This window comes from Idiotropiscis lumnitzeri, chromosome 2 (genome assembly GCF_059441095.1).
Source record: "Idiotropiscis lumnitzeri isolate Australia: NSW breed Sydney's pygmy pipehorse chromosome 2, RoL_Ilum_1.0, whole genome shotgun sequence".
NCBI lineage: Eukaryota > Metazoa > Chordata > Actinopteri > Syngnathiformes > Syngnathidae > Idiotropiscis > Idiotropiscis lumnitzeri.
In genome coordinates this window covers 36,293,538-36,308,622 of record NC_142392.1, presented here as the reverse complement: position 1 = coordinate 36,308,622, position 15,085 = coordinate 36,293,538, and the positions used below count along the sequence as shown (strand labels likewise).

At 45.0% G+C, this 15,085-nt stretch overlaps 1 pseudogene; it reads right to left on the bottom strand.

Moving 5' to 3' along the window:
* LOC148342437 (uncharacterized) overlaps window positions 1-15,085 on the bottom strand; it is a 41,331-nt pseudogene that overhangs the window by 18,132 nt on the left and 8,114 nt on the right.

Genomic DNA, 15,085 nt, shown 5'->3' with positions numbered 1-15,085 from the left:
AGAACCATGGTCTCAGATTTAGAGGCGCTGATCTTCATCCCAACCGCTTCACTCTCAGCTGCGAACCGCTCCAATGAGAGTCGGAGATCACGCCTTGACGAAGCCAACAGTACCACATATTCTGCAAAAAGCAGAGAGGAAATACTGAGGTCACCAAACCGAATCCCCTCATCGCCTCGACTGCGCCTAGAAATTCTGTCCATAAAAGTTATGAACAGAATCGGTGACATAGGGCAGCCTTGGCGGAGTCCAACCCTCACTGGAAACGAATCCGACTTACTGCCGGCAATGCGGACCAAACTCTGACATCGGTGGTACAGGGACCCAACTGCCCATATCAAGGGGCTCGGTACCCCGTACTCCCGAAGCACGCTCCACAGAACTCCCCGTGGGACACGGCTGAACGCCTTCTCCAAGTCCACAAAACACATGTAGACTGGCTTAGCGCACTCCCATGAACCCTCAAGGACCGTGTAGAGAGTGTAGAGCTGGTCCACTGTTCCACGGCCAGGATGAAAACCGCACTGCTCGTCTTGGATCTGAGATTCAACCTCCAGACGGACCCTCTTCTCCAGTACCCCTGAGTAGACCCTACCAGGGAGGCTGAGGAGTGTGATTCCTCTATAATTGGACCCACGTTGCCTTTTCGGGCTGTGCCCGGCCGAGCCCCATGGGTGCAGGCCCGGCCACCAGGCGCTCGCCGACGAGCCCCACCTCCAGGACTGGCTCCAGAGGGTGGCCCCGGTGACCAGCGTCCAGGCAAGGGAAATCGTGGTCCAATAATTTTGTGCTTCATTAGGGGGTTTGGTGAGCCGTGCTTTGTCTGGACCCTCACAGAGGACCTGTTTGCCATGGGTGACCCTACCAGGGGCAAAAGCCCCCGACGACTTAGCTCCTAGGATCATTGGGACACGCAAACCCCTCCACCACGGTAAAGTGATGGCTCGCGGGGGGAAAACGAATATTGAATGGAAATTAAATAATTGTATAGATTCTTAAATAGTTTTTGTAAGCTTAGATACTTGTGATGGCTTTATTGTCCCTGTGTTTAGTTTGTGACCAAATACATACTTTTACATATAGCAAAACACCAGAATACCACTAGAGAGTTTAGGGCCAGAGTTATTAAAATTAAGTTGGTGTTAATGTCGGAATTATGCAAGCAAATGAAACAAATACAATAATTCATGCGTTCATTTTCTTTTTTATTCAAAACATTAACAGCCAAGAAGTCCAAACTGCAGGATAAACCTGGGTGTGCCAGTGTTGGATCGTTTTTTCAATGGAGAGGATCTCCAAACAGACTTTCGCCTGAGCAGGGACTCATTCAGAGTGTTGCTGAACCTCCTGGACCAAGACCGACGACATGGATGGAGTGTCGAGATAGAGGTCCTTGTCTTTCTCTTCTGGCTGGCGAGTGGGGCATCATATCGGGTGGTGGCACGAGCATTTGGGATGCCGCGGTCCGCTGCCCACTACATCATCCACCGGGTCACTGGGGAAGTGGTGGCTCTTCGCCACAGAGTCATCCACTTCCCCAACACTGCAGGAGACCTTCAGGCAGTGACCCAGGGATTTGCAGGGCTGGCGAAGCACCATGCATTTGCAAGAGCTGCTGGAGCAATAGATGGTTGTCATGTCCGAATCAAGCCTCCAAGTGGCCCTGATGGTCATGACTACAAGAACCGCAAGCTTTTCAGCAGCATAATCATGCAAGCTGTGTGTGACCATCAGGGTCGCTTTCTGGACATATTCTTGTGTTGGCCTGGATCAGTCCACGACTCCAGGGTCCTCCGGCACAGCCCTCTTTACCAAAGAGGGCTGTATCCTCCTCCAGGGCACTTCATCTTGGCAGATGGAGGGTATCCGTGCCTCCAGCGACCACTCCCCGTCATCACTCCTTACAAGCGGCCGGTGCAGGGCGTGGGGGCCCGGCGCTTCAACGTTCATCATTCCAAGGCACGCTCTATTATTGAGCGTGCCTTTGGAATGATGAAGGTGAGATTCCGGGCCATCTTTTTCCGCACCCTGGAGGTGCACCACACCTTTGGCACAGAATAATCTTTAACTGAATCATCAAAGAGCACAGACACACAAACATGGCAAAATATGAGAAGATGGAAAAATAGATTCATATACAATGTAATGAATGGTTAATAAATCTATCCCATCTTTTGTAGTGACATGGCAGCCATCTATTGCCCCAACCACCCCTGCAAACCCCCACGTAATGGATGATGTAGTGGACACTGCAACCGGTATGATGCCCCACTTCAAGTCACGAGAGGAAGATCAGGACTCTTGCTCGTGCCCCATCCATGTCATGGGTCCTGGAAGAACGGTTCCATCCATGCTCCAAATGAGTCCCTGCTCAGGCGAAAATTGGCAAAACAGCACTGACACACTCAGGTTTATCCTGCAACAGTTATGAACTGGGGAATGCTTTTTATTTACTGTGAATAGTTACTGTGAATTATAATGTACTTAATTTATGCCTTGTTTGTCCACCAGTTTTTCAATGAATTAATAGTTTGTAAGCAAAACAGACATGGTGGAGTCTTCATATTATTGTAAAGGTTTTGGTCTTTCACAAACCTGGGCTTTTTCACTTTTGTCTGAAGAAGCTGATCTCAAGGTGTGACTGGGATACAAACTAGTTCATCTGTTTTGAAAGTACCCCGGTTTTTGTTTACTTTTTAATGAATGTTATCTAAATTTCAGTCTTGAACACCAAGCATATTTCACTCATTTTTTATTTTGATCTATCATCTTTTCCATCAAAGTAAAAAACCTTTCAAAAGTCTCCCTCCTCTCAATTGCCCTTCCCTCCTCTGCCTCTCCAATTCCTGTCTCCGCATTGCTAAATCACGTCTGTATAGTTCAATCAATTCATCCTCTCTCCTTCGCTTTCTCCCTCTCAGTCGTTGCTCCGGCTGTTGGCCTCGCTCTTCTTCCTCTTCTACGACTTCTTCTTCCTCCTCCTCCTCCTCCTCTTGCGTCACCCTGGCCCGACTTGGCCCTGGGAGTTCTTCCGGGCTGGCCTGACTTGGCCCTGGTCTTTCCTCAGGGATGGAGGCAATTAGGACAGGGGGGGTGATGGACGGTCTCTGTCCGAGCACTCCATCCATAAGGTCGAACCAGGGCCAAGTATCGGCAGTAGCTCTCCCTGCCACCCCTTCGCCGGTCCCTGGGTTTTTGCAATCCTTTATATGAAAAGAAGCAAAAAGATAAAACATTTATATCTTCATTTTCACACACAAGAAAAAAAATGTGGACTTCCATACTTTATACTTTATTTTTAAATTACCCCATTTTTTTTTGCCTGCAGGGGCGTCACTTTGCCCTGCAGCTCAAGTTTTTTCACGATGGTCCTGTATTAAATAAATAAAAATGCATGCAAAAATAAAGGATGAAAAAAAGGGTAAAAAGATGCAAACATTAGTCAGAAATCCTGGTGTTATGGGTAACATGCAGATTTATGCCCTAAGTACATTAGTTCTTGAACTTTTCAGTGCGTTTTATCATGTTACTGTGGAGGGTGATTCATATATTATTCATTAATATCAGTAATTGGGGAGCACATTGCAGGAGGTACATGGAATTTATACAGGGCACATTCTGTGCTAGAATAAACAGTTAGTGTTACACCTTGAAACAGGGTGAAATAATCACAACAGTGTTGTGTGTTGTTTCCTCAGTAGACTTTACTCGAATCCAATCAACAATTCACAGTATGAACCGGAAAACAGTATTTTAAATTATTTACAACTCATATAAAACAAAAGGAAATTATACAACACTTTTAACCACTTCCATTTTAACCAAACAATTTCTGTACAATAACCAAAAAGTATTGTTACATGTTATATAAACACTAGAATGCCTAATATTCAATGCAACACATCAATAAAGCATACATATTCTCATAACTGGGTGACTATGTTTACATTTAGCTTCAAACATAACGGGCACGACTCAGCTGCTTTCATGTGATCGAGGATGCGCGCGCACGCACACACACACATTCATACCCTCAATTATGGCTGCGTCACACGTAACTACTAAGCTTTTTCAACGGGCGGGACTCGCACAGTACACACAATCGATGCTCTTAAACACAGCGATTTACATTGGATTAACTTTACACCACTCAATGACAAACAATGAATAAACTCCTAGCCCGCGACATACCTGAAACAGGGTGAAATAAGTTTCCTCAGTAGACTTTACTCGAATGAGGAAAGTCTCCAACGGCCGCCTGCTAGGTGCATACAGACATAAATAATCGATCTCCGATTGTTATTATTACAAACTATAGGAGAACCCAGATCGACAGTGTCACTAATATGAAAAGCATGGAAATATTCAAAAGACAAAATTAATATTTAAATTCCTATCATATTATAAATAATACATTTTTTTATTCATACTTTAATATTTCAACTTGTTACATTAGCGCAAATCTAATTCAAACACAAATGGTTGATGAATGGAAACTAAAATTGCTATAGTGGGTCTCACCATTCTTATGCGTTTTCTTTTTGATATTTTGAGTTGAAATCGATGGAAATAAATAAGACAATAACCCGTCAAATATTTTTCCCGATAGAAATTGTATTTTTGCCTCCATGCTGTGGCTGCGGAGAACTTGGCCCCTGTAAAGAGGCTGTCGTACTCCCCGCGCAGCTTGATCAGCGCGGTCATCTCCTTGCTCCCTAAAACATAAGGAAAAGATTAAATAAAATAATGCTAACATGCAGAAATAAGGCAATTCAAATGTTTCAGCCGTACCTCCTTTGCAATAGTTCTTAGAGCTACCTTAGTTATATTTGGCCGATATCGCAACTAATAAAATTATCTTAATCTGGAGCTAAATATCCAAACAATGCTGCCCAATATTTCTCATGAGTGATGTTTTAATATTGCATATAAATAACTTATACTTACACCTGAAAGTGCACTCCGATGAGGCGGAACACGTGGCTTCGGTAGTTTGCATCTTGCGAGTGTAGAACGGCGTAGAAGAAGAGCGAGGCTTTTTAGGCTGCGAAGGTTGCATGCTCGTAGCCTTCACTCAGGGCCCGTTTCCATGAAAACGAGGACAGATTATAAGGCTAGTACTCGGAGGCCGCGTGAATTTGGACACCGGCGTAAGCGTTCTTGTCGCACCGGAAGTGACGTCTTCTGTCCGCCATATTGGACATCGAAGGACGCAGACTAGTCATTTGTACGTAGCTATCGAGCCTGTCCATTTTCACCATGGGTTATGCGGTCCATATAAGGCTACATGAGGAGGAGCCTTCTTAGGCTTCGAGGACCCAGCCTGCGAACTGGCCTTCGGAGGTCGCAGCCTGTTAATTTGGACACGGCCAACACTCTCGACCATGTGTACTCGAACATCAAGCACGCATACAGGGCCCTCCCACTCGCCCCCCTCGGCCAGTCAGACCACCTGTCCTTGCAGCTCGTACCTGCGTACACCCCTCTCAGGTGCAGATTCAGGCCCACCGCAAAGACTGTGAAAACCTGGCGTGATGATGCCCTGAGTGAATTACAGGACTGCTTTCAAGACACCAACTGGGACCTCTTTGATCATCAGGACCTTGATGTCTACACGCATTGTGTACTGGACGACATCAAGTTCTGCATGGAAACTGTGTCCCTACACAGGACCATACGGACCTTCCCAAATGCGAAGCCCTGGATGTCCAGCCAGGTCCGCTCTCTCCTCAAGGCCCGTGACGCTGCCTTCAGGTCAGGCGACAACGCCCAGTACAGGGTGGCTCGTGCTGACCTGAGCAAAGGCATCAAGCTCGCCAAGGCAAATTACAAGAGGAGGCTGGAGTCCCACCTTGCCAGCAACAGACCACTGGAGGTGTGGCAGGGTCTACGGAGCATCACCAACTTCCGTGGCAGCAGCACGACCTCTGTAGACCCGAGTGCATCGCTGGCAGAGGAGCTTAACTGCTTCTTCGCTCGCTTTGACTCACCCCAACCGTCACCCCCCCCGCACTTCATGCCTCAACCCCCCCCCCCCCCCACTCACCGTAGAGGAACACGATGTGAGGCGCGCGCTCCTGGCTATTGACCCCAGGAAAGCTACTGGACCCGACGGAATACCAGGCAAGGTCCTCAGAGCATGTGCCCACCAACTGTCACATGCTTTCTGCAGGGTCTTCAACCGCTCCCTGGTTCAAGCAGTCATCTCCTCCTGTTTGAAAACTTCCACCATTATTCCTGTCCCCAAAAAGTCACCCGCCGTCCACCTGAATAACTACCGTCCTGTTGCTCTCACACCAGTCATCATGAAGTGCTTCGAGAGGCTGGTTCTCCAGCACATAAGGGACTGTCTTCCTCCCACTCTGGACCCCTACCAGTTTGCATACCGGGCTAACAGATCCACTGAGGACGCCATCGACACTGCTCTGCATGTTGTGCTGGGCCACCTGGAATGACAGCAGAGCTATGCAAGGATGCTCTTTGTGGACTACAGCTCAGCATTCAACACAATCATCCCGGACATCCTCGTCGCCAAACTGGACATTCTCGGCATCCCTGCCCTCACACGCATCTGGATTAAGGACCTTCTGACCAACAGACCCCAGACTGTGTTGCTCGGCCCCTACACGTCCTCCACCCGCATGCTGAGCACCGGTTCCCCTCAAGGATGCGTGCTGAGTCCTCTCCTATACGCCCTCTACACCTACGACTGCAGCCCGGCCCACGGTAACAACACCATCATCAAGTTTGCTGACGACACGACAGTGGTCGGTCTGATCTCGGAAAGTGACGAGACAGCCTACAGAGAGGAGGTAAAGAGGCTGACGGCTTGGTGCAAGGACAACAGACTGCACCTTAACACTGCAAAAACAAAGGAGATTGTCGTCGACTTCAGGAGGAACAAGACGGTGCCACACCCCCCCTGCATCGAAGGCGTGTGTGTGGAGAGGGTCCACACGTTCAAGTTCCTGGGAGTACAGATCTCCGATGACCTTTCTTGGACACACAACACTACAGCGGTGGTAAAGAAGGTCCACCAGCGTCTGCACTTCCTGAGAGTCCTCAGGAAATTCAACCTGGACAGGAAGCTGCTGCTGACCTTCTACCACTCGTCCATCGAGAGCCTGCTGACGTACTGTGTCTCCACCTGGTACAGCGGCTGCACTGAGGCGGACAGAGTGAGGCTCCAGAGGACAGTCAAAACAGCGCAAAGGATTATTGGCTGCCCTCTCCCCTCGCTGTCGGACATCTACACCGCCCGGTGCCTCAGAAGGGCTCTCAACATCGTCAAAGACAATACCCACCCAAACTCCCACCTGTTCGACCTGATGCCCTCTGGCAGGCGCTACAGATGCATCAAATTGAGGACCAATAGACTGAGAAACAGTTACTTTCCGAGAGCCATCTCCATTCTGAACTCTCACACACACACGAGAACACCCCTACCTTGCAGAACAGCATTGTGATGTGTTTTTATATACCCTATTCAGTACTAAATTCCATTGCACTCTCTTATTTATTTATCTAATTTATATATTTGTCTGTATTATTGTTGTATTGCACTGGAGAGGGGAGCCCTCTAATCTCGTTGCACACTTGAGTACAATGACAATAAAGGGATTTCTATTCTATTCTATTCTATTCTAGTTCAGTTTTTCACCTTTTCACACAGCGTAATGAAGGCCAGTTGAGCAAGTGGAACAAGTGATTTTATTGATGATTGTGGAAGGCAACGATTTCATAAGCACCGTTTCTTCTCACACCTTTTCCATTAAGTACCATTAAAAAGACAACTGAAAAGCATAATGTTAAAAAATGTTATTCCAGGCAAAGGCAATTAATTTCATTTAAAATGTTTCATATAAAAACAAAAAAAATCGTCACTCAGACACAATGGTTCTTCTGGCAATGATCACATTGGCTTAGTGTCAATAAAAGAGCTTTGCAAAATTAAATTTATATTACATTCAAAATCACATTTACATCTTACCACAAAGAGTCAGTTCCTTCAGTTTTTTGTTGTCTTTTTTTAAGCTTCAAGGATTGCTGCTATTATCACCAGCACAATTGTGACTCTCCGCATGCTTTATAGTGAAGAATTTTTTAGCACAAACGCTGCAACTGAATGGCTTGTCTCCAGTGTGTGTTCTTGTGTGGCTCGTTAAATGCGACTTACGATAGAAACTCTTTCCACAAACTGAGCAGGAAAAGGGTTTTTCTGCACTGTGTGTTCTTCTATGACTTGTTAAAGTTGATCTTTGAGAGAATACTTTGCCACAAACTGAGCAGGAAAAAGGTTTTTCCCCACTGTGTATTCTTCTATGTTTTGTTAAAGTTGACTTTTCAGAGAAGCTTCTGCCACAAACTGAGCAGGAAAAAGGTTTTTCACCACTGTGTGTTCGTCTATGTTTTGTTAAAGTTGACTTATCAAAGAAGCTTCTGCCACAAACTGAGCAGGAAAAAGGTTTTTCCCCACTGTGTATTCTTCTATGTTTTGTTAAAGTTGACTTTACAGAAAAGCTTTTGCCACAAACCGAGCAAGCAAAAGGTTTTTTACCACTGTGTGTTCTTGTGTGGCTTGTTAAACGTGACTTTCGGGAGAAACTCTTGCCACAAACTGAGCAGGAAAATGTTTTTTCTCCACTGTGAGTTCTTGCATGTCTTGTTACATTAGACTTCTCAGAGAAGCATTTTCCACAAACCGAGCAAGCAAAAGTTTTTTCACCACTGTGTGTTTCTGTGTGATATGTTAAAGTTGACTTTACAGAAAAGCTTTTGCCACAAACTGAGCAGGAAAAAGGTTTTTCACCACTATGTGTTCTTGTGTGGCTTGTTAAATGTGACTTTCGGGAGAAACTCTTGCCACAAACTGAGCAGGAAAAGGGTTTTTCTGCACTGTGTGTTCTTCTATGACTTGTTAAAGTTGATCTTTGAGAGAATACTTTGCCACAAACTGAGCAGGAAAAAGGTTTTTCACCACTGTGTGTTCTTGTGTGTTCTGTTAAATATGTCTTTTTCGAGAAGCATTTTCCACAAACTGAGCAGGAAAAAGGTTTTTCACCACTGTGTGTTCTTCTATGTTTTGTTTAAGTTGATTTTAGAGAAAAGCTTTTACCACAAACCAAGCAGGAGAAGGGGTTTTCTCTACTGTGTATTCCTGTGTGGATTTGTAAATTTGACTTTCTTGAGAAGTATCTTCCACAAACTGAGCAAGAAAAAGGTTTTTCTCCACTTTTTTTGTGCGCTTTTAAAGACAACTTTGAAGTTAATGAGTCAGTGTGACATGCCCTTTCACCTTTAGCTTGCCCATTATCATCATCATTAGTATCATCATCATCGTCATGAGCGTCTGGTGTGTCCTCATTATGTACTTGTGATGGCCCCCGGTGGTCTTCATCACCTTCTGTTGTCACGTGATGACTTGAGCTGCTGCTTGTAGGCTCCGCCCCTCTGTTGTCCTCACCCTCACCCTTGTTTTCATCTTCAGTCTTTATAGGGACAACGTTCAGTGGTGACTTGTTGATCTCCTCCTCCTCATTTTTGATGTGAGTCAAATCTGGCTCATCTTTCACAGAACAGAGATTGTATTCACTGACATCTGTAGGACACAGAAAGACAAACACACATTTGGTTTGGTCAAGTCAAACCTCATGCGGCGACTTTGTCTTATATTGTTTCTACCGTGCTACCTTGACTTGTGCCTGCCGCATACGGAGCAATGCGTGCGACCCCAACTTGGACCGGACCATGGGGGCATTTCACAAAATTACGTCCTACGATGTAAACCTCCCTTTAGCAGCACAACAGTGATAAACGAGCATTTAAAAAGGAAGCACGTTGCGGCCGATGCCCGATTTCATTCCTGACATAGTCACAGACGTTTCTGGAATATGAATTCAAATTCAACTAAGATACACCATAATATTTTTTTAGAGTTCACTGAATTATTTTGGAACTGCAATGACGCTTAACAGCTATAGGGTGTCAGTAATGAGTAACAAAGTAACACAACACCTCCCATTGTTCCGTCGTCATTGTCATTTGCAAAAATTACCAGGAACTATGAGTTGTGGGGGTGATGCAAACCACCTGGGCCACAGGAACTTTATTACCAGGAACTAAATGTTCCTGGACTTGTTGGTAGAAAAGGGGGTTTTGACGTTCTCCCTTTTTGAGACCATAGTAAGAAAAAGATGCAGCTGCATTCCTTGCAGCATGTGCTTGTTCACCGATGAGATCCGTGCAACCTTGGATGGATGCATTCAATGTATTTTAAATGTTTGGATGGGGTGAAACTACGCACACGTGCACAAAACAGTGCAGGGCCACCCGAGGTTCATTGACTCTCACCCAACCAAGCCAGTGAAAAGTTCATAAATAAATAAGACCAATCCGTACTTGATTTTTTTAAAAAAAAACTTAAAATTTTGTGTTTTATTCACTAAAATTGATCAACCGCCATGGACGTTTTCGCGGCAATGTGCACATTTTTTAGAGTTAGGCGGAATTCCTTCCGTAAGGAATTGCTTGAACAAAATATAAAAACCAGAAAATTTTATTTTGTTATTTTAAATGTAAATTTTATACTGGGAAAAACATGGAGTTCACCCCCCACTATTGGTTATTCTTTGGCATATATTTTCTGCACTGATTACATTTGACATAAACAATTGCTCAGCAGACCTGCAAGTAAAAGGCAATAACCTTGAACGATTTCCCCAAACAACTTAATGTTGTGATGCATATTTCGAATGAAAGAAAGTCGTTCTATACAAAGCAAATGAGAGTTAGACGTGTACAAACCTGCTTTGAGTGGCACAACACGAGGCTGGTTGCAAACTTCGTCCAGCAGTTGATGTTGCTCGTTCTCTTCTTTTATTCCACAAAGTTCCTCTTTGTACTTGGGTGTCGTTCTTTCACACATTTTCAAATGATAATTCCAAAAAATCCACACTTGATCTCAGCTTGGCGATGAGTCATGTGCCTCTTTTCGTTAGCGGCTAGCTAGCTAACAAGCTAAGCTAACTCCGCCGAAAAGCATCAACGCGTGACGAGATGAGGTTATCGGGACACAAAGACTGAATGAATTATGTCGAAGTCCTTTAGAGTAGCACTGGACATCCTGTGAGAAAATTACAGTCTGTTCTACACTAAATCAGAAGAATTTAGCGGTGGGTGTTTTTGTTTCGGTTTGGACGGGTCGGTGGATGTGGTCGAGGTCCTTCGGAAGCTGCGCGCTTGCTTATGACGTCATGCTTTAAGCACGTATTTTTCAAATATCTTTCTTTGCCTCTGTGTTTGTTTTTACCCCTGGCTGTTCTATTTTAATATATATTTTATATAATGTTTTAAATCGGTTGATAAAAAAATAACTAAATTAACGCCACATTGGCGAGTCATCCCTACATCCCTACGTCACTTCCGCCTATTTCCCGAGAAGCCGCTGCTGGAACAGCAGTGGGAAGGTTACGTTTCTCCTACCGAACTTGCAACAATGCTGTGGTTCAATCGGGCTGCAAGATTGTATGAATATAATGTCGGCATATACTAGCAGTGCTTCTCAATTATTTCACGCCCGCCCCTACCAAGAAGAAAAAGATTCGCGCCCCCCCACCACCAATTTTTTCTGTCTTTGTATATTGATATTAGATTGTCAATAAAATATCCCTTAACTAACGTAAATTGATAATAAATATAATTTTGAGAACTATTATAGTGAGGATCTCGAAACTCAGTACTCTGATGTGCAAATATTGATGAGAGGACAAATATTTGTCACGTCATGTCATTATCCACACCGCTTATCCTGAACAGGGTCGCGGGAAGGTACTGGAGCCGATCCCAGCTGACTCCGGGCGAAAGGCGCACTCCACCCTGAACTGGTCGCCAGCCAGTCTCAGGGCAGACTTAGACACCGTCACTGAGTGGGAACTGAACCCGCGCTGCCTGCACACAACTCAGGCGAGTGTACCACTCCACCATCAGTGACATGATAAATATTTACTAATACGTTTTTTGTAAAAAAACTTTATTAACATTAACAAACACAGTTATGAATACGTACATAATATAGAAAAGACAAAAAGAAGAGCTAGGGGGATTTAAAATAAAAAATCTATATGAATAACATAAAGCAACAGCTTTAGTATTGTTGTTGTGTCACCGTGGAAATGAGAAATAGTTAGTAAATCCACCTTTAAAAGCCAAATTTACGCCAGTGCGTGTTCGTTTTTTGTACTCAAGAAGAAAAGGATCAAATAAAGACTCAACAACTGATTAGAGTTCCTATATTTAGTTTCTTCCATTTCTGGACTTCAGGAAATAGTACAAAGACAGATATCTGGGTGGCTTTTTCTTAATCTCACGAGAAAACTGCACTCGGGCGAGCACAGTCGAAAAATGCGCACCATCTTTCAGCCCAGCTTCAGTTTTTATAGGAGTTTTTTATGTCAAGGATAATGTAGGTTAAATCGGTTGAATCAGTCGTCCTCGCTCCCTCCCACGGCACGGGTCCACGTCCAAGGGAAGGTCCTCCCCAGGTTAGTCATCGTCTGGATAGTTGATGATGGTCGATTCCCGTCTGGTCCCCAAGACTGGCACGCCAAGGCTGGCCTTCTCCGGCGGGCAGTCTCTCCGTCTCTCTCCTCGCTGGCATTCCTCTGTAATCTTGTCGGTGTGCATGTGCACGTGTATATGCAGGTATACGTGTATGTTCGTGTGTATGTGCAGGTGTAATTATATGTCTGTGTGTGCGCGTGTGTATGTGCACGTGTATGAGCAAATGTATGTGTGTGTCTGTGTGTGTGCATGCGTATGTGCATGTGCTCCGATCTCCAATTGTTATGTCTTTCGGATTGTGTTTTTTGCGATAGCGTCTATGTGACACCTCCAGTGCCAAATTTGGTATGTTTGCATCTCTACAGCCAATTTGGAGAATGAGCTTTGTCGTATTTGTGTTGGGGTTCTCCAGCAGAGCTGGAGAATTAAGCAGGACTCTCCAAACGCAGACACGGGAAAAGGTGGTGTTCCAAAAATATTTATTAATAGTCAGAATATTCAATATCCAATTATGAATCTAGAACTAGCGGGGTCTATCGGCTATGGTATATAATATATAAGTCTATCGACGAAAAAACATAAAGCGCTGGTAGAGCACTCACACCAGGAAAAAAAGAATAACGGCGGAACGAAAAACGCTTGCAAAAGGCAAGGAAATAAATAACGTAAATAGCTTACCGCACAAGGGTAAGAGAAGACCAAACAGGGGGAAAAGGAAAGAGAAAACGAACCGAGCTGAAGCTGGAAACGAGAGGAACAAAAACGCTGGAACAAGATACACAGAACAAGAGTACGATCAAATACGTGTGACATGAGCATGAGCGATGTGGGATAACAATCCGACGCTGAGTAGTCAGTGTAAGTGGCTTAAATAGTGTGTGTAATCAGTGTGTGAATGGGATTCTGTCCGGTATGTGTTTAAAATAATGCCGGTAATCGTAATACAATCCTTCAGTAAGTTTACGATACGTTTTTTTTTTTTTACTTTTACTATGTGGCAGTCGGAATGAAATGAACACACACGTCTGACTGGAAACACGTCTTTATTTGAAGACTGCCAACAAGAGAATAATGCACAATCATAAATTTGCGCCACAAAACATTTTCATGAACACGCCTCCAAACAGTATGCCTGCTGGGTGAGAGGCATCGTCCTAATGTCCGCAACAACTATACGTTTTATTTTTTAAATGGTTACTATACGTTTGACATTGAACCACTTCGTCGTGATGACGTCAGACATTTCCGTGTTCCTTTTATTTTATGTTTAGATACGTAATGGTTACAATACAACATTTCTGTTCATAGCTGCTGGCTCTCCACCCAAACGCAGTTCAAGTCAGACTTATGTTAAAAGTCGAGCGTACATCGAAACAATTCATTTTAGCAATGAGCACGCTTAGCACCTCCTTGCTCGCCTCCTCGTTTAGCACGCTACTTGTTAGTGGAGTCGTTTATTTTCCATCACGTAGCTTGTTGCTGCTGCTGTGCATGGACTTACATATACAGTGAACCCCCGGTTATCGCGGTTAATGGGAACCGAGACCACCCGCGAAAACTGAAAATCCACGAAGTAGCGTCGCACCTTCAAAAAAAAAAAAAAAAAAAAAAAACGTGTATATTTATATACTTCGCACCTATATATAGATATATATAGGTGCGAAGTAGCGGCACACCTTCAAAAATGCTTAAAAAAAAAAAAATAATAATAATAAAAAAAAAAATATATATATATATATACGGGTAGAGAGAGAGTGAGTGAAATTCATCTTATAACAAAAAAAATATTAAAACGTATTATTTTTTTATTCCCCAGCCATTATTTTTGTATTTATTCAATTACTTCTTTTTGTATTTATTTAATTACTTCGACGTTTACCTGCTGGTACGCAGTCCGGTGTGCCCTGTGAAATGAAAGGTGGCATTTTTCATTTATTTATTATTCATTTATTCATTCATAACCCTCGCGCTCCGCTCATGACACGGCGGAAGGTGTTCCTCTTCGGCTTGACTGCCACGCACGCACGCCGGTCCCGAACGAAACGAAATGACGCCTCGCGCGCGCCCGGGGGGAGATTGTTCCTCTTCGGCTTAACTGCCACGCACACCGGCCGGTCCCGAACAAAACGAAATGACGCCGCGCGCGCGCCCGGGGGGTAGGTTGTTCCTCTTCGGCTTGACTGCCACGCACGCCGGCCGGTCCCGAACGAAACGAAATGACGCCGCGCGCGCGCCCGGGGGGAGATTGTTCCTCTTCGGCTTGACTGCCACGCACGCCGGCCGGTCACGAACGAAACGAAATGTCGCCGCGCGCGCGCCCGGGCGGAGGTTGTTCCTCTTCGGCTTGACTGCCACGCACGCACGCCGGCCGGTCTCCTCCGGAACTCTCGCACGGCCCCGAGCGAGGCCAAATGTCGCTCTTCTCCGTCCACTCTCTTCTTCGCCCACGCTCTTCTTCGGCGCACGCCGGCCGTCTAACCGCTCCAGCGCCCCGTCGTGCCGCTCGGCGAAACTACAATGCTCCCGA